This window comes from Rattus norvegicus, chromosome 3, assembly GCF_036323735.1.
Source record: "Rattus norvegicus strain BN/NHsdMcwi chromosome 3, GRCr8, whole genome shotgun sequence".
Lineage (NCBI taxonomy): Eukaryota > Metazoa > Chordata > Mammalia > Rodentia > Muridae > Rattus > Rattus norvegicus.
The window spans coordinates 180,990,420-181,012,832 of NC_086021.1; the positions used below are offsets into that span (position 1 = coordinate 180,990,420).

Here is a 22,413-nt window from a genome sequence, read left to right on the forward strand (position 1 = left end):
TCTGGAGAAGGCTATTAACTCTGGCAGTTTTTACAGTAACCCCACTACCTTCGATTCACGGGGCTCTCAACACAGAGGTGATTTGATTATGCTATGCAGATTTATTTTCTCTTAGGTTTTAAGATCAAGTTAGCATTTGGGTTCTTTTTTTTCTTTTCTACAACAAGAGTTAAACATGCTGACTGTGGATAAATTATGTTCTTTTAATAGTTAATATAATTTAATCCAGAGCCATTACTAGCCTAATTGGGTTTACTTGTACTTTGGCTAAAGGTCTAGAATACAATAAACCTAAAAGGTCTGGGAGTAGAGAGGTTAATTATGCTTAAAACTTGCAAGGCAGCTAGTCTGGGTCCATTACACGCACACACACACACACACACACACACACACACACACACCACACACACCACACACCACACACCACACACACACACACACACACACCACACACCACACATACCATATACACACACCACACACACCACACACCATACACAACACACACACCACACACCATACATACCACACACACACACACTACACACACCACACACCATACACACACACCACACACACCACACACCATACACACACACCACACACACCACACACACACAAAAACAGACACACACACACCACACACACCACACACACCACACACCATACACACACACACACAGCACACACACACACCACACACCATATACCACACACACACACACACACAGCACACACACACACACCACACATACCATTACACACATCACACACAACATACATCATACACCACGCACACACACACACACACACACACACACACACGCATACACACAAAATCAGCAAGGGAAAAAAACAGAATTCTTTTGAAAAGCAGTGAACTCACACCTGCTTTCTCGAAATCTGTGACCTGCGGCCTGGATCTAACAATCATCTCACCCTCTCTTCTCCTTGTGCTACTTTCTCCCAAGTTATTTGTCCTTAAGAGCTGCTCAGCTCTCAGCTCTGCTGAAAACGACTCCCCAGGGCCTCTGAAATTAAACGTAAGCTCCTTGCCGTGGCTTTTTAAGAATTTTCTAATTCGGTCCCAATTTATCGGCATGGTACCACGGCCTGCTACCCCACGGCTCCATCCTTAGCTTAATTAAAGTTGTTTAAATATTGTGCCTGGGACACTCCAGCAATTTCCCATCTCAGAGCCTCTCCTGAAGCCCATACCATCCCCCACCCACAAGGCCTATGCATTCACCAAGGATCTGGCTCACAGGTCACTTTGGTCATAAGGAATGACAGTATGACGGCAGGTACACAGAGGGTGAAGGTGTCAGAGGCAGAGCACAGCCATGCTGCATCTGACAGAAGCTTCGCCACAGCCCGGCATCATTTTGATCGTGTGTCCGCCTTGCATATAATTGTCTAGCGTTTCCCCAGAGTGAAAGCATCAATGAATTAAGGCACTCAGAACAGGGTACCTCTCATTAGACAGAAGCTAGAGTCCAGGAACTGCAGAGGTGGCAGGTTTCTCTTGGTCATAGATCATCACCCTAGCTGTATAGTGTACAGCCCAGCCTCTCCCCTCTAAGGCGCTGCAGCCAAATGGTTACATTTAGGATCGTGTCTCCTCAGGGGCACATGCGAAGGGAATCACAGCAGTCCAGTCAAAGGATACCCGGAGCACATGGCTGGCACGAAGAATCGAAGGGCTCCTTCTGCCGAGCACAGTGACTGAAATGTCACGAGCTTTACAAAAAGCCTCTTGGTTATTTATGAAAAAGTAGAGAAGAGTAGCGTGCAGGCTCCGCAGGAAGGAAAAACGAAAGAAAGAAACGTACAAAACGTCATTGGTGGAGTTCGAAATATTGCGCTGGGGAAAGAGCTTTGACACAGCGGCGGGCACACGGCTCAGGTCTGTTAATAAGGAGGGTTTGAAGAGGAGGAACGGCCTATGGTGACAGAGTCAGAGCTGCGGAAGTCTCACTGAGGGAGTAGGGGTGGACGAGAGGGATCCTACCTGGAACAATGTCTAGGGTGATGCCGGTTAACCCTGCCCTGACACAGTGGGGCATCAAGTGCTGCTGTGAGAGCTTGTCAATGCAAACAGAACTGATGCTCCAAACGTCACAAAACCATCGTTCTTAGATGTTTAAAAATGAGGTCTGGGGAGGCGGCAGAGTCGGCAGCATGCCTGCTTAGCCTGGGGGACAGGTGGCACGCAGCATGGGGGTGTGTACCATGTGGCGTCATGCACCTGGAATCCCAGCACCCAAGAGGTGCAGGCAGGAGGAGTAGACAGTCAAGGTTCACTCAGCTACAGGGTGAGTTAGAAGCTATCCTAGGCTATGTGAGAATCTGGAGAGGAGGCGGGGTGGGTGACACAGAGAAAGAGAGAGACAGAGAGGCAGAGACAGAGACTGCATACAAACTCTTGGGCTGTCTCCTTTATGCTTACCCAAATACTCTCACACCCGCAAGACTTTGAGCCTGACGTAATTACTATCACAGTAGCGTGCTCTCTGCAGCTACGGTCTCCAGGTCCTGAACATGGCCTTGTGACAAGTTGCCTAAGATTTCTAAGTTGAAGGCTGTTTCACTCAAAGACCAGCAGAGATAACAGTTATCGCCATCAACCCTTGGCCCTCAGGGCTAAGGCTTTAATCATCATTTGCTAGAAGGAGCAGGACCAGGCTGAGGCACCGGGACAAACAGTCTTTAGTGCCAGCTCTTCTCCGTGGCCGGCAACAGGAGCCTAAATACTGCGCATGGGGGTTCTTCCGAGTAACATATCAGGGTGCGAGATAGTCATAGAGTGTCGGTGAAGCTTCATGCTTTGGCGAGGAGGGAGGTCATCTCTTAACGAGTATAAATGTGTGGCCATTTCAGAAATAGACTCAGTCCTTGGTGTGCCGCAGGCTCAATGGCGGATTCACAACTTTCTGGTGCACCGCACGCTCCACGGAACCTGGGTTCGAGTTCATTCTTTTCTGAGTTCAACACGAGTCCAAGGGAACACTGTCCAGTTTAAATATAGATCATTTGGGATTCAATTCGGAACAGATATCCAATAGCTCCTCTTATCTGGCTTGGTTCTATTCGTCCACTTGACGTTAATGTTAAGGCATGACAATGCCCAAATCAATGAGGGAAACAGGACAGGATGAGGATCCTCACTTTCAGTTGCCTCCTCCTACTGTGAATCATGGGAATTGAACTCGGGACGTCAAGCATGGTGGGACAGTCACCTCTACCCACTGAGCCATCTTGCCAGACCCAACGCTGCCTGACTCATTTACAAAGCCAGGGTGTGTGAATTTCGTTCTGTAGCTATTATTGCCATTTAAGTACCAGTTTCCCCCAGCAAAGACTTCTGGGGAAATGAGATGCTATGGTCCAGTTGGCTCTTTGAGCTCTCCGAATTCACTCTAACAAAGGTTGCCCTCCTGTGCGGTGGGCATTTTTCATATTCACTACAAATGCTATCTTGCAAAATAACTTACTTTACAAATACATTTTAAGAAAAAAAACCCTGCAGTTTAGTTTTCTATATACATTATTATCATTATTATTAATGTATAGGTATGTATTTGTGTGCATAAGCACAGGTGTATGTGGGGCCCATGGAGGACAAAGAGGGTGTCAGATTCCCTGAGGCTGGGGTTGCAGGCGGCTGGAGGGCTATGAGGATCAAATGAGCTGACGACCAAAAAGCAGCTAGAATTTCAGGTAGAGTACAGCGAGAGCCCTAGAACCATTATCATGGCTGCCTCTGCTGTGGCTGCACGTGGATTAGGAAACTGAAAATATCAATGGTCGAAGCAGAAACCTCCCTTCTGGATGAGCTCATATAGTTTAGGATTAAAAAAAAAAGTTAATTAGCTTGTAATCTCAGCACTCAGGAGGCGAAGCCTGAAAATAAAGAGTTCGAGGCCAGCTCTAGCTACATGGGGAATTTGAGGCTAGCCTTGGCTACATGAGACCCTGTCTCAAACCAATGAGAAAAGTAAAGTAAATTAAGGTTTATATCATGGAAAGACAAGCAAGAAATACACAGACACCCCTCCCCCTCGAAAACGGCATTTGGCAAGGCCACGGTAACACTACAAATTGCCCACAAGGGAATGATCCTGGATTGAGTTATGAGCTGGAACAGTCAGCCCATGCTCTGTGTGCCTGTTCTCTCAGGCTGTGCAAAGTGCATGTTGGGAAAGCCAAGAGGAGCTGAGAGAAGCTCACAGTCTGTTTGCAGGAATGACCCTCACAGCAGAGAAAATGTTCAGATGGCAGATGGCAGAGAGAAGGCTGAGAAACTCAGCTACAGTAATATTCTCCCGGAGACTTTCCCAGGAGAGGACACTGGAAGTGCCTGGGGACATTCTTCCTGCTGGCAGCTTGGGATTTGGAGTACAGTTTGGCCTCTGGTGAGTAGAGAGCAAGGAAGATGTCTAAGAGCCCAGAAAAGCCCCACATCAAACATGAACCACTCTAAGTCAGTGGTGACAAGGATGAGGGACCTTAGTCCAGAAGGAAACAAATGAGGCTTTGCTGTGTTTACAGGACATATCCTAGAGCTAGAGTGTGTGTGTGTGTGTGTGTGTGTGTGTGTGTGTGTGTGTGTGTGTGCATGTGTGCATATATGTGTGTGCATGTATGTATACACATACATGTGCATGTGTGCCTGGGTATACACATGTGCGTTTGTGTATATATGTGTGTGTGCATGTGTGAGCGTGTGTGCATGAGTGTGTGTGCATGAGTGTGTGTGTGTGTGTGTGTGTGTGTGTATGCATGCACATGTGTGTCCCTAACTGAGATTAACATTGTGGTCACTTTAGTCTGTCACACTGAAACAGAGCCATTGTAAGAACTTAGAACCACATCTACCACTATCTGTTTTACAAATATATTTTTAAAATATTTTATCTATGTACGTGATGCACGTGTTTGTATGTGTATGTGTGCATTTATGTGAGTGTAGGTATATGCGTGTCATGGTGCACATGTGCCAGTCATGGGAAAACCTTTGGTGCTGGCTTTCACTTTCTGCAGTGTTGTTTAAGACAGGGTATCTTCCTGCTCATCACCATGTACACCAGGATGGCTGGGCAGTAGGCTGTTAAGGACTTCCGGTCCCCATCTCCCACCTTACCAAAGAAGTGCTGGGCTCACAGCCCCGTTCATCGCCCGCACAGTGCCATGGTCTGACTTACTTATTACCATTACTTCAGATGGATAAGGGCAGAAGGCTGAGGCAGGAGGTTGGGAGCGAAAGCAGTACGTCCTGCAGCTGCGGGATTTGAACAGACTCCCCAGGCGTCTATAACAGCTGCTCACATAGTATATTACTGCACTGTGTAGGGTCCTGAATCACACATAAAAATAATTCCAAGAACTGTACTTACCTTTAATCTGGGTCTTTTGAAAACAACCTACCAAATGCTTAAATTAAACAGATATTTCATCAACGGGGGTTTCTACTAATTATGCGGTTGTCCCTATTAATATTATCCACCGCAGCATCTGTTCGAGTTCCCGTTGAACAACTCGAAGGCTTGCTCACATGCTTTTATTTTTAGAACGAGCTGTGCAATGGTGGAAACACATGAACATATTCTACTAAAATAAGCATTTGTCTTGGGTGGGCAAATTTGCAGCTTTGGTAAACCTGGCCCTAAACACATTGTCTGACTGATGAACCGAGAAACACCACCCAGCGAAGTGGAAGCATACACACTTAACTCTTTGCGCGTCTGTTCCTTGTGACAGCAGATCTGGGGACTTCTGTTTCTCTTCCTTCTTTTGCGGGGACGTCTTGGAGTCAAGTAAGACCAACTGTCTCCGAATTGTATGCCCAGCCTTAATCAAGTGGAAGCTTCTATTTCATAGCCATGTCTCGGGAAAGCTGTAAAAGGAATAGGAAATAAATCAGATGTGACCCACGTGTAAGCTTTGGGTTTGGGTAGCAGTGAGGTGTCAGGGGAGCCTGGTCAGTTGTAACACATGGAGAGACCGCCGTGGGCGAAGGTGCTAGTGAGAGAGGCTCTGCACGCAGAAGGCTGAGAGGTGTGTGGAAATGCTGGGTCTCCCCTCGGCATTCTAACCTGAAGCTGCCCTAATAGTGGTCTGAAGTATGAGATTCTATGAATGCAGTACATTAGGGAAGTCCTAGAAGATTGGGGGCAGGTGGACTTTTGGAAGAACTGAGTTTGGCTGCTTCATGGTATAAGCAAGAAAATTAAGGCCTTAACATGGACTCCTGATTTGAACGCAACAATATGGTCAAGTTGCAATTGTCTGAGGCAGGCACGCTGCTAAGAGCCTTCAGTGGGTGCTCCTTTTGGGTGTGGTCTCCCCACTTGAGTGTGAGAGGACAGTGAAAATGGTTCTTCGGTTCTGGCGCAGTGAGACAGAACATGGGAAGTCAAAGAAAAGCAGAAGCTCTAGCTGCAGACAGAGGGAGGATGGACCAAAGCTTAGGGTCTGGGAGAGGCTGCTCTTAAGAGGCTAAAACATGGGCTGGAGAGATGGCTCAGCCGTTAAAGGCTATGCTCAAACCAAAAATATAAGAGGCTAAAACATGTGGACTTGGGCAGTCAGTCTCGTCTGGGCATGCTCCAATGCCCTGGAGTTTGACTCCCTGAGTACAAATAGGGAAGAACTCCTTTGTAATAACTGAAGGGGAACATGGCCTGGGAACTTCTAGAAAGAATGGAAATTCAAACTGGGGGACTCTCGGCACTTTCCTTTTCCCGTGGTGCTCCAGCACACAGTTGCTCTGAGAACAAGAAGCAGGAGGTGGGACAGCTATGTCCGTCACTGCCACCAGGGACTATAGTGCTTCCTGGGCTACAGTCTGGGAAAACTGAAGTCTTTGTGACTGGCATTTAACCTTCTAACCAGTTGCCTTCGGTTCATGAGAAACTGGGTGGGCTTAGCCTAAATAGTCAAGGCCTTTTGTGAAGGAATGGAAAAACCCAACACGGATTAATATTCAATGATGAGATTGAGTCAAAGGGAAAACCCGGTATAGAGACAGTTCTAGGCCAGATGGTTCAGGGATGGATTCTGTGCTTAATGAAGAGAGGGGGCGGGGCTTGGAAGGCTAAGGCTGGAGGAGCAGGGTTGCATGCCTGGTGGGGCTACACAGCAAGACCAGGCTCAAAAACAAACAACAAACAAAAAGCAAGGCGGAGACTCAGAGGGAGGAAAATGGGTGACAACCGTAACTAGCCTCCGTGAACTATTCCAGAAAGTTAGGGGAGGAAAGGTCTCTAAATTCGTTATTTGAGGCTTACATCACCTCAAGAGCAGCATAGACAGGAACACCACAAAAAAAAATGCTATGGAGACTCCTAATAAACAGAGTTTATTAGAAAGTTCTCAGCGAATACCCACAGACAGAACCCAACAGCCTATCACAGTCATCCCACGTGATCTCGTGAGACACCAGGAATGCAAGGATGGCTCGTTACACACAAATCCGTTTTCGTAAGACATGGCATCACGTCTCAATAAACACATCAAAAGCATTTAACAAACCCCAACATCCACGCATAATTCAAGAAGAAAAGAAACTCTCAACCAACTGGATGAAGAGTGTATCTCGATGTAGTAAAATCTGGATTTGACAAGCCCAAAGGTAACATCGTGCAGCATGGGGTAGAGATGGCTGAATTTGCTCAGAGGTCTGCTGTATGGCAAAGACATTCCTACTCACAGTTTGTCTCGTCGTCATCTGAGAATGCCCAGACAGAATAACCAACCAGTCAAAGAAGGAAATTAAAGACTTATGAATCTGAAAAAGAATTCTAATTGTCTTTATTTGAAGACAACACTATATGATGCATATAGGAAAACTAAAAAAAAAATCAGAGAACTGTGGGATACTGTTCTAACTGACAAGCTGGTACTTTAGAGTTTCAGAGTACAAGAATCGAAAGTTCTGTGATACATTCTTAACAAAAGACACAACAGAAACGTGAGAAGTTATCTCATTTACAAAAGTTACAAAAATTTAAAATAGTCAAGAATAAATTTAACTAAAAGATGCAATATAGATATAATCGAAGTTATCAAAACTTTGAAGGAATTTAAAAACACACCTCATGTTCATGGAATTGAGGAATGAATAGTGTTAGTACTCCATATTATCTAAAATGGACCAAATATGTAGTATACTACTACACACACACAATTATAACAATTATACAAACATATACACTCAAACACAAATATACAGATATACACACAGACACACTCATACACACCCACTTATACAGACACACTCATATGTACACACTCACACATACATTCACACACATACACACACAATTATATAAACATACACACTCAAACACAAATACACAGATACACACACAGAGACACACTCATACACACCCACTTATACAGACACACTCATTTGTACACACTCACACATACATTCATACACACATACACACACATACACACACACATACACACACACACACAAACACACACACATACCACCACCACCACCACCACCACCACCACCACCACCACATACGTGACAAAAATGAGAGAACTGAGCACCTCTCACTTGGTGCTAAGACACCCACCTCGCTTCATCATGGTCCTTTGCCTCTAGAGATGCACTTGCTGGTGTGTGTGTGTGTGTGTGTGTGTGTAAATATATAATGTACATATAATGTATATGGAGGGTGCTTACTTCAACTAGCTAGATCAGGTAAGACGATCAGGTTGTTTCCTACCTTGTGGGTGCTGATAACCAAACCCAGGTCTTCTACAAAAGTACCAAGTGCTAGTAACCACTGAACCATCTCTCCAGCCCCAAGTATAAATCAGTCCCCCACCTTCATACGGCATCCTACAGAGTTTCCATTGCTTGTAGGATAACAAAAAACTCTGACTGTCCATCAAAACCTAGTTTACCACTGCGACTTCCATAATCCCATCTCCACCAGCCCTAAAGCACCCACCCTGGCTTTCATTGTATAAAGATTGGTACAAGGATTGGTTCATTTTGTTCCAATGTCTTGTTCATGAATGGTGCTCAAACTAAGTACACACCAAGGCATTAAAATGAGAAAGAAATGCTTGAAAGAATTCAAACAATACCTGCTGAGTAATGTGTGTATTTTAAGCGATGCTGAAGAGAGTAGAGAAGTAAGAGAATGAAAATGTCAAGTGTGCGCCTTTCCCATGGGCTTCGGAGAGGACGCAGAGGAGGACAGATGTCCTACAATAAAGGACCCCGCACCGGAGCCACCACAGCAGACTCCTCACTTTGCTTCAGGAAAATAGAGAAATCAAGCCCAGGGTTCTGTCGTGACAGTTACGTGGCTGTCTGTGACAGACAAAGATTTCCAGGAGACTGTGCTTGAGCGAAGACGGGGAAAGGTTGAGGAGTAGGAGGAGAGAGGAGACACAGCAAGTGTATTGTTGACAGTGTTTGCTTTATACAAACCTGAACTCTGAGTCCCTCTGCGTCATTCATGACTCCTGAGGTGTGATACAACTTTGAAAACTCTTCCGGTGAGTCTAAGTCTCTGGTATGTGTTTTGTCAATAATGGCAAAAGAATCCAAGTTTCCCTGAGTGCATCAGGTGTATGGTGAGCAACATCTCTCTATGATCAAGGTTTGATGATGATGGTCAAAGGCTACCTTGAGGAGTAACACACAAATTGATTTGGGAAAACATGACTTTCTCTCACAAGTAAGGAAGTACTGATTCTAGTCTACTGGTGTTTAGTTGTATCATACAGGTACCTGAAGTCACAATAAAAACAAAGTAAAGTAACCCACATTCTACATTTTGAATATATATATATATATATATATATATATATATATATGGTGTGTGTGTTATGTATTCCATATAAGTTTTAATATGAAAAATGTTATTTTTAACATTTCTATGCAAGATTTCAAAGACAGACCATGGACAACTATAGATGGGATAGAGGAGTTGAGAGGTTCATGTACACAGGAAATTATTCTGTGTCATGTTTGTTCCTGATGAAATAATCAAAACCAAGGATCATTGTCCCCTTATAAAGAGTAATCAAACTGTTATTAAGCATACATACGTCTTGCCTTCAGTCTATCATAGCATCTACTGTGATGGCAGACATTCAACTTGATTCACTTTAGAATCATCATGGAAACACTTCCGGGTGCATCCCTGTAGGTGTTTCCAAAAAGATCTTACAAAGAAAACAAAGCCCAAAACAAAGAAGGTCTGCTCTAAATGTGGGTAGCACAGTCCTCTGAGCTGTAACACTGAACTAAATAAAAAAGAGGAAGTAAGATAAGCGCCACCCTGTTTGCTTTCTGTTTGTGTGCACAAATGTGTGTGTACATAAGTATGTATGTGCACGTGTGTACATATGTGCACAAGTATGTATGCATGTGTAGAGTTGTGCACGAGTGTGTGTGCCTGTGTTTACATGTGTGGGTGAGTGTGTATGCACTTGTGTGTATACATGTGTGCATGAATGTGTCCATGTATATACATGTGTGCACTAGTATGCATGTTTGTACATATGTGCACAAGTGTGTGTGCATGTGTGCATGAGTGTGTATGTGCCTGTATGTACATGTGTGCATGAAACTGTGTGCACATGTGTACATGTGTGTACATGTGTATGCACCTATGTGTGTACATGCAGAGGTAGACCGAAGGTCAACATCACATGTCTTCCTCAGTCACTCTTCTCTTTATGTTTTGAGACAGGCTATGTCATGGAACTTTACTCTCAGCTAACCTGGCTGGGTCCCACCCCTGGGATCTGGCTGTCTCGACACCCAGTGCTAGGGTCATAGGTATACTGCTATATACTGGAGTTTTCATGTGAATGCTGAAGACCCTACCTCGGGTCCTCATTCTCGAATAACAAGTATTTCACCCACCAAACAATCTCTCCAGCACTCATCCCTGTCTGTTTTCTGACTGTAGATGCCCTGTGACCCATTGCCTCAAACCTTGCAGCCACACTGTCGACACCATGATGGACAGTCCACCTCAGTGTGAACCAGTAAACCTTTCCTCCTGTGAGTTGTTGTCAGTCATTTTTTTTTCAGAGTGAAGTGACATCTGAAGGACATGCCTATCATTTGGTTCAATAGACTCTGCAGCCATTAGGCCCCTGGAAGTTGAGCATGTTTCACGATCAACATGGTTTTAAGTGGTGTTCTCTTTAAAATCACTGGAAGTTTAAAGCATCATTCGACCACACTGGCCACCTTTTAAAAATAGTAATATTTAGCCACAGCAAAAATATAATACCACAGCCTCATGATCTCCCACATGGGGATAATTCTTGAGGAAAACTGGCAGCATTTTTTTTAACAAGAAAACATGTTAATGATATCCATCCAATGCCTCCAGTCTCAACCTTTAACCATTTGCTCCAAGTGTTGGAATTGACACCTGTTAAATTGTACCACAGGAAAACAAAGAAATGTCCCTGTGGGCAAATATGTAACCAAGGAAGACTCAGCTGCCCACCCAGGCTTTTTGTTTGTTTGTTTGTTTGTTTGTTTGTTTGTTTTCTTGTGGTTGAGACCTCTGGAGACCAGTGAGACGTCACAGGGGACAACCAATGGGGAAATGTCTCCTGACATAGTTAAAGGCACAGAAAAATAAATTCTTACATAAAGATGATTAGAGCAGAAATGGGCCCCAAACAAAGTGTAGTCTCAAGAACATTAAGACACCAAGAGAAAGAATTCAAAGTGAACTTGTGTGACTATGCAAAAGTCATCACAGAGTTAACAGCAGTATTTATTATCTGGGTAGTGTAGGTATTTTCCTCTTATACTGCTCTTTTATTTCTTCCCAACATTACATTTAATTGGATTTTATTGCCTTTATTTATTGATGGTTATTTATTTATTTATTTTGCACTCAGAGCGAAAGGTGAAAATTATCAAATAAAAACCCTAAAAATACCACATGGAATCCATAACTCTATTAATGGGAAAGCTAACACATAATAATGCCATTACAATGGGAAAACTAACTTAAAGTAAAACATTTCATCTTTGACCATGGTTGACAATTAGGATTTTTTAATATGATTTTGTTTATATGCCATTTACTTGCCAGAGATATTCCAAGCATCTAACTGGGAATTCGGATTTATTTGTAGGCATTGTCTCTTGATTCAGCTAAACTTTTAAACATAACTTCTCTACAACGTGGCTACTGGTTTCTAGGTTTCTAAGCTAGAGGTTTGCAAAGGAACATTGCAATGGGCATGCAATTTTTTTAAAGGAATGATCATCAAAATTATTACAATCACTATCAAAAAGACCTACAAGAACCGTAGACGTCTGCCCATTTATTCACAAAGTCTTGCATGGATACTGCTGCACCAGTCTCTGAGTCTTCATCTTGGGAAACGATGCTTGTCCACGCAAACTCTCCTTGTTGCTGTGACAAATTGCCGATGAAAACCATCTTATGCTCCTGTAAGGACAAAGAAAGGGCTTACTTTGACTTGTGGGTTAAGAAGAGACACAGGAGCAGGAGCTGTCTGGCCACGCTGCATTCACAGTCAGGAAGCAGAGGCAGATGAGCGCTGACACCTGGCTAACTTTCACTTCTTGGTGCAGACCAGAATCCTAGCCTGTGGATAGATTCGTTCGTTCGTGAGGTCTTCCTCACCTTAATTAATTCAGTCTGGAAACTTTCTTTCAGCCATGCCCAGAGGTGTGCCTTCTAGGCAATTCTAGAGCCTGTTGAATTGACAGTAACACTAGCTATCTCGAACACTGTATAAGATGCTACAATACAGAAGGCGGGTGAAGAAAATCGCCTTCCATCAGTATATCAAGAGAGATAAGCCACAAGTCCTTAAGGCACAGCTATAGATTTTCAGGAAAAGTCCAGACTCTCACATTGACGAGAGAACAGTAACAATCAAACTCCTCAATCAAGGGGATGTATTGCCACGTTACTAGAAAGCCCTTAATTTGAAAGGGACAGGACACAAAGTCCCAGCTATTAAAATAGTAAGAAGTGGCACGCAATAGAAGTAGGTAAGAAATCGTATTCCCAGCTATCTGTGAGAGTGCTGATTGGCATCAGACAGCACGCTCCTACGTTAAGATGGTCCTCAAAGAGCAATCAATCCCAAACACTGCACACAAGCCCAGTGCTGGAGTGAATCACAATTTTGGGAAAAGTTTTGATTGCACAGAGCCACAAGCAGACTCCAACTTGATATGTTACTGAGCCAAACCTCCATACTTTAATAGCAATCTATTCTGTCATATCAGCAGAGCTCTGAAAAACTGAAGGTGAAAACCCTTAGCATGGAAAAAAATGAGGTTTGCCTCCTTAACTACAAAGAAAAAGGTGATTCCACAGTGGAAGAACCCAAGGGGGCCCCAACAAATGCTAATATAAACTATCAAAGGCAGGCTCAGGGATTTTGCCTGATTATTAACGAGAGAGGCGACTGCTCACGAGAAATTCTGGTTAATAAATCTCAGGCCTCAATCTCTGGGGAATGAACTCTGAAGACTCTTCAGGTCTCACAGGTGACCTACTAACCTATTTCAGAGATTGGCCTATGTAGAATTAATCATGACATTTTAAGCAAAAGGGGTCAGAAGTTTGAAGAATTTGGTACTACTTTAGATACGTTTTATAGGTAGGATAAAGTAACCTCAAACATCTACCAGAAAACCCAAAATCCTAACATGTGCCATTTTACTGGACAATGTTTTTCCCCAGATGCGACTCTAAAGACCTTTCTTGAGAGCAAAAGATGAGTTCGGTTATCCAGGTGGGTCCTGATAGCATCCTGGGAGTCCTTTCAGGAAGGAGGCAGGAGGGGCAGAGCCAGGGCCTGGGAGATGCAGAATTTCGTGAAGAATAAGAAGAGCCCATGGGCTATAGACCATAGGTGATCCCAGAATGGGGAGCATTTAGGAAATGGCTTCTAAACTCAAGCACCAACGAAATGCACCACCCTAAACCACAGCTAAATCATTCCACTGAGAGCGCAGCCCTGATTTCAACCCTCCGAGAGTTATATGGGACTCTTGACACCCAAAACTATAAATAAATTCTTCTATGTTGGTTTAAGCCCCCCAAGGTCTTGGTACCTTATCATATCATCAGTTGGAACAAATGCAAATGAATTCTTCTTGTGTTGGCTTTGTTAGTTTTCTGAACAGAGGAGTTACGGCAGAAATTTCTAGGTTTCGCCAAATCTCTACTGTCATTCGCACGCCATGAACATGTCTTCCAAAAACGCAGAATGCCGTGCTCTCCACAGCAACAGGCTGCTAAGAGCACCATGCTCCCTTTCTGATAATATGGCCATGTTTCTAGGTGACCCAGGAAAGAACTCGGGGGCAGGTTCACTGGGCAGTGTCCTCAGGGAGTCCTCAGCCCCCACTTTCTCCTTTTCACATCTGGGGTTGGAATCCGGACGGAGCTGTTGGAACTCCAGAACTCCTCGATGCTGTGCAAATGGAAGTCACAGCCTGGGCAGCAGCACAGCAGGAGCCTGGATGCCAGCTAAGGGCGGCGAGCATTTGCCAGGGAGATGCTCTGCCACCATTGCCTGAGCAGCTGATGTCAGACGTGCTCTTGCAGACAAGACTTCCCTATCCAGGTGCAGATACAAGCCCTACTGCAAATATCACCACACCATCATTTAAGGAGACAAGGCCATCCGTGCACACACCCTCCCTTTATGGCTTACCTGGATCCTCTTCCTGAACCTTCTCTTCTCCTCTCAGGACCACACCAGCTGGCTTTCACATGGCGTTAATTAATAAGCAATGTGATCTTGGAGAACATTCTTGGCTCCTGTGCCCCAAACACTCTTGTTAATTATTGGCATGTATTAACTAGATTATTTCCTACCAAAACACCAGGAAATAATAATTTTTCCCCATTTTACCCATGGATAAACTGAAGTCCAAGGATTTCAAGCAATCCTGATCTACCTGGGTTTTATTTACCTTTCATTTATTTTTGTGAGGATTCTCTCTCTCTCTCTCTCTCTCTCTCTCTCTCTCTCTCTCTCTCTGAAACCCACGTCTCTAGGAATAAAAATAATCAACAATACAAGTCTGATCCACAGGAGCCCAGCCTAAAATCACATTTCAGAGACAGGGTGTGTTCAGGGTGGTAGGGCCATAGATTAAGTCACATTCCTAGATGAGGTTAGGCCATAGCTTATAGAAATGATCAAATATGTACCTTAAATTATTTGCACTGAGAAATAATGTCATGCTTAAAAAAATCAATAAGTATAGGAGAAAGAGAGTGGGTGAGGGGGGAGGGGCAGGGGGAGGGAACAGGGGGAGGGGGAGGAGGGGGAAGAGGGGGAGAGAAGTGGGCAAAGGCAACAGAGTAAAGGAAATCGTGTAATGAAAAATCAAATTCTGACTTTTTCCTGCTGGATAATTTGATTTAGCTTTGGGGAGTCTTAGCCCTAAAAACCAAAAGGCTATCCAGTTTGAAACAATGAGCTTACTTGTCTCATAGGGACATGCATCATTTCTGCCACTGATCCATCAGTCATGGGTGGAGGGACATTGAAAATGGGCCCCTGCTCTCCTGTCCCAGTCTAGATCAAAGATCTGAAACTAGGTCCAGGGACATCAGCCGCAGCACCTGGGATGCGGTTGGCATACACATGGTTAATTTTAGCTGCAACCCAAATAGTGAATGTCCTGTACCCACTGTGGTCCAGGTGTTATTGGTCCCCAGAGAGATTGAGGGACGTGGTGGACTCAGGAAGCCAGGGTCTGGGGACAGGTCTTTATAGCTATTCCTGTAGCTATTTAATCCAATTGAAACATTTCCTGCCACTAGGCAGAGATGCTGGTGAGTGGCAAGAAGTAAAACTGACAAGACTCAGGAAGTAAATGAAATCCAAAAGTCTAAGGGCGTTTCTGAAGCTTAGAAAAGTTACAAGGTCCTTTCCCAGAGTTCCACAAGCAAAGCCACTACTGGGCAGAGGAGACCCTGACCCGAAGAGCTGCTGACGAGCTGTGCAACGAGAAGAAAGGACACAGGCAGCTTTGGTGGGCTTCAAAGGGGATGCAGCTGACTGTGGTCACCCACTTTCTCTGTGAGCATGGGACTGTTGACATAAAATGGTAAACTCATCCAGAAAGAGGCAGGGGGCTTGGAAGTTCAAGTTAGTCCTTGGTTCCATGATGAGTTTGTTCAAAGTCAGCTTGAGATACACAAGGCTTTTGACTCAAAAAATAGAGGAAGGAAGGAAGAAAGAAGGAAGGAAGGAAGGAAGGAAGGAAGGAGTTTGATATATCTGACTACCTGTTTTATCTCTCTGACATTCTCTGAGCATCTCCAGTCCCTCCATCTCCAGCACTAATGCCCTGAGCATTACCGTCCAAGCCATACTCATGGGTAGCAGATGGTATCTTGTCTAAGTAGTGCTTCAGATCTGAGGCACAGGCCACCAGCATAGCACACAGATACAGGCACAGCACGCAGACACAGGCACAGCACACAGACACAGGCACAGACACATGCACAGCACACAGACACATGCACAGCACACAGACACATGCACAGCACACAGACACATGCACAGCACACAGACACAGGCACAGACACATGCACAGCACACAGACACATGCACAGCACACAGACACATGCACAGCACATGCACAGCACACAGACACAGGCACAGACACATGCCCTGCACACAGACACATGCACAGCACACAGACACATGCACAACACATAGACACATGCACAGCACACACACACACACACACACACACACATACAAACACACATACATGCCCAGCACACAGATATATACACAGCACAGACACATGCACAGCACAGGGACACATGCAGCAGCACATAGACACATGCACAGCACACACACACACACACACACACACACACACATACAAACACACATACATGCACAGCACACAGATATATACACAGCACAGACACATGCACAGCACAGGAACACATGCAGCAGCACATAGACAAATGAATCCCACACTCCACCAGGTTGGTTTCTGGGTGTGTAACTAGCAGAAAGTCCCCCACAGGTCCCATAAATTTCACTGTAAGAGACTGAGAATCAATCCTCGTGTCTACCAAGGGAAAGCTAAAAAATGAGAGATGAGGGTTAGGAAACCCTGTAGCTGGGGCTTAGCCCCTGACTGTTAAAGACCCAAGGGTAACTCAGATATAAAGACTGACAGATGGGTGTTCTCCCACCTTCGACAGCGCGCACACTACCATAAGCAACAAAACAGGAAGCCTGTTTGCACCAGTGAAGAGCCTGCCTTTTTCAAAAATGCTAGAGAATACACATAAACAAAACTATTCAAACGAAGTGGAAATGGTCCTCTGGTTGAGTGGGTGCCAGGGAGAAAAGCACAAGGACAGTGGCTGGTACAGTGAAACAAAGAAGGGATTCCTAAGTGCTAACTGTGACTGCGTTCCAGGAGCTGAGGAGTGGGAGTGACTGAAGCTTTTAAATATGAAGGGAAGAGGGAGATGGGGGTGGGGGAGGAAGAAAGGGGAGAGAAAAGGAAAGGAGTGATACAGGGGTAAGGGCTGAGAGGAGGTGGGTGTGGACAGAATGTTAAGGAAAATGTAAGGGGCGGGAGAGAGGAGGGAAAAGGGGAAGAGGGAAGAGGGGAGGAGGGGAGAAAGGAGAGAAAACAGGAAGAGGGAGGGAAGAGAGAAGGAAGGAAGAGAAGAGGGAGGAGGGAAGATGCAGGAGAGGAGGAAAGATAAAGGGAGGGAAGAATTCCAATCTGTTGAGATTCCTGTGGTGAGGAAGTAGCCCAGCTGGTCTAGTGCTTTCTAGCATGCAGCACGCATAAAGCCCTGGGTTCCATCCCAGAAGGGCCTCAGAACTGCATGGTGGTGCGAGCCTGCTCTCCCCTCACACAAGAGGCGGAGGCCCAAGAATTCCCATCCATACAGTCAGCCTACTTGACACATTATCCTCTCTCTCTCTCTCTCTCTCTCTCTCTCTCTCTCTCTCTCTCTCTCCCTCTCCCTCTCCCTCTCCCTCTCCCTCTCCCTCTCCCTCCCCCCCCTCTCTCTCTGTCACACACACACACACACACACACACACACACACACACACACACACACACACCAGGTTCTCCCTTAGCCAGGAGACAGACATCCAGATACAGCCAAGCTACCTCTTTGTTTAAACATTGCATTTCAAAAAGAGCTCGGCCTATGCAGAGTGTCTCCAAACACACATTTCCTCATTCACCACACCAGCACCGGTTGAGTGTGCCATCCCCAGACTGAAGGGGGAAATGAACACGGAGAATGACTTGCAAAGATTCCTCTCATCAGCACGGCAAAGGTGTCCCGTCACATCTTGACTGTCAATACTAGGAGCAAGGGGCTATGGTCTAACCTCGTACCTTCCTAACCATCCAGGCTAGATGCTTCCCTGACGACTAGTCACAACCCGGAACCTGCAGACGCAGACGGTATTTGGAGCTCAGAGTCTCTGTGACAGAAGGATGTCGAGAGGCAGAAGGAAGCTGACTGATGGGGACCTCAGGCCACAGACATTCTTTCCTGTGGCCATGGAGACCGGCAGAGCAGCACTTCACATGCATTCTGTCTTGTTCTGGTGGCTGGGGTAGGAATTGATGTTTCCCTTCATGATAGGCCAGGCAGGGCTCATCGAGACCACTTCTATGATAATGCTATCACTATTCGAGCGTTATTCTTTGCATATTTAAAAGAACTAGTCAACCATTTTTTCCCCTTCAGCTTTAATCTGAGGCATCTATTGGAAGCTGCATTCAAAACTGAAACAAAAGCAAACCAAAACATTTTCCCACCTCATTCTTTCTCCCTGCCTCTCCTCCTGCCTCTTCCCCCCCTCCCTTTTTGTCTCCATTCCCCACCTTCTCTTCTGCCTGCGTACACAATTATGATCCCAATAACTAGACACTTTTATTCTTACTTCCTCCTAGTTTATTCAAAGCTGCCAGTGTTTTCAAACACCGTAAAATTGCAGAAGTCAACCACGGTTACTTCCTCCCCATTGGTGGGCTCTTACAAACAGAAACTGTGTAGCAAGCACCAACCTTAAAGAGAGGCGCTCTTCCGGTTAGCATATCACGGAGTCCTGCAGCTTTGGCAGACTGGGTGCTGAACCCTGGAAGCTTCTACTCAAGCTGGGACTATTGAGGGATGAAGATGGCAGCCTCTCACCTTCAGCACTGGGCTTACCTCTTCGGGATGTTGGAGGCAACTCCTTTGCAAAGGTCTATGCTGAGGCAGGGGTGGTTTCGGGGATCCCTATGTTGATTCCTCATGCTTCCACCAATGTGGTAAAGGAAACTCAATGTCCATGAGCCCTTCTGTCCCAGTCTTGGCTGCCCAGCCGCACCAGACCCAGGTTTTGTCATTTGCACAGCAAGGTGAGCAATAGGACCTGGCTCTCCTGACGTGTCCTGCAGATGAAATGGGACGTCCAGCGTGACACAGAGCAGCCGAAAGCTTCAACAGACCTACTCTGGAGTCTGGGGACAGCTCAGTCAGTAAACCATTTGCTTTGCAAGCATGAGAACCCAAATTCAATACATTGTCCAGGGGAGAAGACAGGAGGATCCTTGGGACTCACTGGCCAGTCAGTCCAGCCTGTCTGGTGGTTTTATGCCAGGGAGGGGTCCTTTCTCAAAAAGAAAGGACAGGGGGTTGGGGATTTAGCTCAGTGGTAGAGCACTTGCCTAGCAAGCGCAAGGCCCTGGGTTCAGTCCCCAGTTCCGGAAAAAAAAAAAAAGAAAAAAGAAAAAAGAAAAAAAAGGACAGTTCCTGAGGGAAAGCACTCACGGTTGACATCTAACCTTGTCTTGTACACACACAGAGGCACCACCAACACACAATAAGTAAAAGGAATAAATGAAGGACTTAGTCATGGGGTGGGTGTTTTTCCTTTTAAAAACTATTTTCCTCTCAGAGATTTAAGCCTCACAGCTTTCTCCAGAATAAATCACACATGGCAATCAGTGTCCTGTAGTTAATGTGGTCCTGTGCTGTTTCTCTCATCCCGTGAAATGAACAAACCCTTAAAGAGTCTTTATCTTTATGCAATTAATGGTGCACTGGAGGCCACAAACCACCTCATTAGTTTTATAACTGGACTACGAGGGGTTAAAGAAGGTATCCTCTCTCAAGGGTCTCATTGTGGCTTCTGGAGGGACTAGATTTCAAAGGCACGCCTGTTCTCAACGTTTACCAAATCTGGGTGTGACTGAACTATTTAGTGTGTGTGTCTGAAACGATCCAACTTTCCCTTCGGGGCAACTAACCCCTGCTAATACAGGAATTCTTTGCTTGTTTCTATACATTTTATTTATTTTTATTTTATGTGTACAGGTGTTTTTGCCTGGTTGCATGTAAATATACCACACACATGAAATCCTAAGGGGGACAGAAGGAGGTGCTGAATGTCCACTAAGACTGCAGTTATAAATAGGTAAGGGCTGTCAGGCGCTTGCTGGGAACCGATCTGAGTCTTATAGATGTCAGTGTTTTAGCCACTGAGCCATCTATCTGGATCAAATAAAAGCACTTTGTAAAAGGAGGCCCACCTGTACATATTTCAAACTGCATGCCCTACAAATCAATGTTCAGACATTAGAACACACAGACACACATACACACAGACACAGACATGCATACACGCACACCCACGCACACGCGCGCATGCACACACATGCACACGTGTGCACACACACACACACAGAGTTAAAAGAGGAAAGTGACCTGAGAGGCTGGAGACAGAATAACATGTTTTAACTATTTTGTGTAAATCACTCGGTGCCCCCACTCCAGGAATGACATCCATCAACTGTCTAGAAAGTGACATATGGACCAATGGCCTTAACACATGCCCGTGTACCACCGTGTTGACCCTGAAGACTTCACTGTCTAGCCAGCCTGCCTTGATCTCCCACCCTAGACGGGTCACAGCGACAGACAATCCTGCAGCACTCTCTGGCATCTAAACTGTTTCTTTAGAAAATAATCATCATGGAGATTTTTCAATATGTATACATCTTGGTCACATCCACACATGCCAGGATTTTCCATCGATGCCAGGTATAAAACCTGGAACTCACAGACACCAGGCAAGTGCTCAACCACCGAGTGCTGTTTTAGTCCTGCGGAGTCTTGGCTGTCTTAAAATGACATGTTTAACATCTTTGAAAGCTGAGGAACAGTTTTCCACAGTGAGTGCACCTCTTGATCCTCCCATGGGCAGGATGCAGGCCTTCAGGTACCTCCCACCCCACCCCATCCTCTGCCACGATTGACTACCCCTGGTGGAGTCAGAGATTGGGAGAGGCAGTAAGTAAGTCTTCAAGTCCCCCAGGGGTTTGTCGATCCTTGACAGAGTCAGAGAGTTTTGGGGAGGCAGTACATAAGCCTTCAGCCCTGCCCCACGCCCCAGTGCTCTGACCCTTGGCAGAGTCAGGGGTTGGGAACCTTCATTCCTTTCTCCCTACTTGCACCTGGGCTCACTGTTGTCCCACTGTGATTTTTGTTTGTCTTTCCCAGTGGCTTCCAGTGATGAACAGCCCTCTTGCTGCTCCTGGACCATGCTCATGGAGTAACTGTTTAGTGTCTGTTCACAACCTTCACTTCCTGTTTCTGGTTGCCTGTCTTCTTATACTGTCAGAGTTGTTTGGTTTAGAATGGTTTGCACATCTCTTGTTGGGGCTTGCCTTTAACTTTCTCTTTAATTAACTAATGTGTTATTTGACAATTTCTCGCATGTATATAACATGTTCTGATCATTCCCCTGTCCTACACTCTTCTTCATTTCCTTCCAGTCTCTGTCAGCTGCGCTCTCAATCCTACCAGCCCCTTTCTCGGGACCATGACTTTTGGATTGACTTCATGAGTGGTTTAATCAGGGCCGTCCGCGTGAGTGGTAGATTGGAACTCTCTATGGGAACCAGGTAGGGTCAGTGGTGGGTACAGGCCTGAAGACAAGGACTGCCCTTCTCCCTGAATCTATCAGTAGCAAATAGTTAACAGGAAAGAGTAAGGCCCCGAGTTCCTCGTCTACATTTGAGCTCTCTTCTTGGTATCATTTAACGAGAAAGAATTTGAAGTTAAATATGCAACACTTGAAACCATATTGTCCATAAAATTCTTTGAGTTTGGTGGTTTTGTTTGTTGACTGGGTGGTTTTTGTCCTTTGTGTGTTCTTGAAATTTGGTTTATTCGCGCCTTTTAATACTTTTAGAACAAGGGAAATGCTTCCGATGCCTTCTCCTTTTTTATTTAAAATCTAATATCTTTAATTAGTTATCCTCTCCTCTCCTGTATTGGGTTCTGTCCTAGCCATGAGGCTACCACTATGTGTTCTCCTCAGGCCCTGCCCAGATGGAGG

At 45.3% G+C, this 22,413-nt stretch overlaps 1 long non-coding RNA gene across 1 annotated transcript; it reads right to left on the reverse strand.

Moving 5' to 3' along the window:
- Positions 1 to 11,689: 11,689 nt before the first annotated feature.
- On the reverse strand, positions 11,690 to 18,863 carry LOC103691983 (uncharacterized). The gene is made up of 3 exons (XR_005502028.2): positions 18,416 to 18,863; positions 14,719 to 14,825; positions 11,690 to 12,467 (listed from the first exon to the last, which is right to left on the reverse strand). It is a non-coding gene; the product is annotated as an uncharacterized LOC103691983 (long non-coding RNA).
- Positions 18,864 to 22,413: the final 3,550 nt, after the last annotated feature.